Here is a 1,605-nt window from a genome sequence, read left to right on the forward strand (position 1 = left end):
CGGGGAAGGGCCACTCTGGCTGGGCATGGTCTCCACCAAGCACCCCCTGGAGCCCCCGGAGCACCTCCAGAGCCACCCCCCACTCCTCCAGACTCACCCCGGGGAAGGGACACTCTGCCTGGGCATGGCCCCCACTGAGCACCCCCTGGAACCCCTGGAGCCCCCGGAGCACCTCCAGAGCCACCCCCCACTCTCCCCAGACTCTGCCCGGGGAAGGGCCACTCTGGCTGGGCATGGCCTCCACCAAGCACCCCCTGGAGACCCCTGAGCACCTCCAGAGCCACCCCCCACTCCTCCAGACTCACCCCGGGGAAGGGACACTCTGCCTGGGCATGGCCCCCACTGAGCACCCCCTGGAACCCCTGGAGCCCCCGGATCACCTCCAGAGCCACCCCCCACTCCTCCAGACTCACCCCGGGGAAGGGACACTCTGGCTGGGCATGGCCCCCACTGAGCACCCCCTGGAGCCCCCGGAGCACCCCCAGAGCCACCCCCCACTCTCCCCAGACTCACCCTGGGGAAGGGACACTCTGGCTGGGCATGGTCTCCACCAAGCACCCCCTGGAGCCCCGGAGCACCTCCAGAGCCACCCCCCACTCCTCCAGACTCACCCCGCGGAAGGGACACTCTGGCCGGGCATGGCCTCCGCCGAGCACCCCCTGGAGCCCCTGGAGCCCCCGGAGCAGCTCCAGAGCCACCCCCCACTCTCCCCAGACTCTGCCCGGGGAAGGGACACTCTGGCCGGGCATGGCCTCCGCCGAGCACCCCCTGGAACCCCCGGAGCCCCTCCAGGGCCACCCCCCACTCCTCCAGACTCACCCCGGGGAAGGGACACTCTGGCTGGGCATGGCCTCCGCCGAGCACCCCCTGGAGCCCCCGGAGCACCCCCAGAGCCACCCCCCACTCTCCCCAGACTCACCGCAGGGAAGGGACACTCTGGCCGGGCATGGCCTCCGCCGAGCACCCCCTGGAGCCCCCGGAGCCCCTCCAGGGCCACCCCCCACTCCTCCAGACTCACCCCGGGGAAGGGCCACTCCGGCTGGGCATGGCCTCCACTGAGCACCCCCTGGAACCCCTGGAACCCACGGAGGCCCTCCAGAGCCACCCCCCACTCTCCCCAGACTCTGCCCGGGGAAGGGACACTCTGGCTGGGCATGGCCCCCACTGAGCACCCCCTGGAGCCCCCGGAGCACCCCCAGAGCCACCCCCCACTCTCCCCAGACTCACCCCGGGGAAGGGACACTCTGGCTGGGCATGGTCTCCACCAAGCACCCCCTGGAGCCCCGGAGCACCTCCAGAGCCACCCCCCACTCCTCCAGACTCACCCCGCGGAAGGGACACTCTGGCTGGGCATGGCCTCCGCCGAGCACCCCCTGGAGCCCCTGGAGCCCCCGGAGCAGCTCCAGAGCCACCCCCCACTCTCCCCAGACTCTGCCCGGGGAAGGGACACTCTGGCCGGGCATGGCCTCCGCCGAGCACCCCCTGGAACCCCCGGAGCCCCTCCAGGGCCACCCCCCACTCCTCCAGACTCACCCCGGTGAAGGGACACTCTGGCTGGGCATGGCCTCCGCCGAGCACCCCCTGGAGCCCCCGGAGCACCCCCAG

The sequence above is a fragment of the Eucyclogobius newberryi genome, unplaced genomic scaffold (genome assembly GCF_026437365.1).
Source record: "Eucyclogobius newberryi isolate DKJ021-1_F unplaced genomic scaffold, fEucNew1.0.hap1 SCAF_22, whole genome shotgun sequence".
NCBI lineage: Eukaryota > Metazoa > Chordata > Actinopteri > Gobiiformes > Gobiidae > Eucyclogobius > Eucyclogobius newberryi.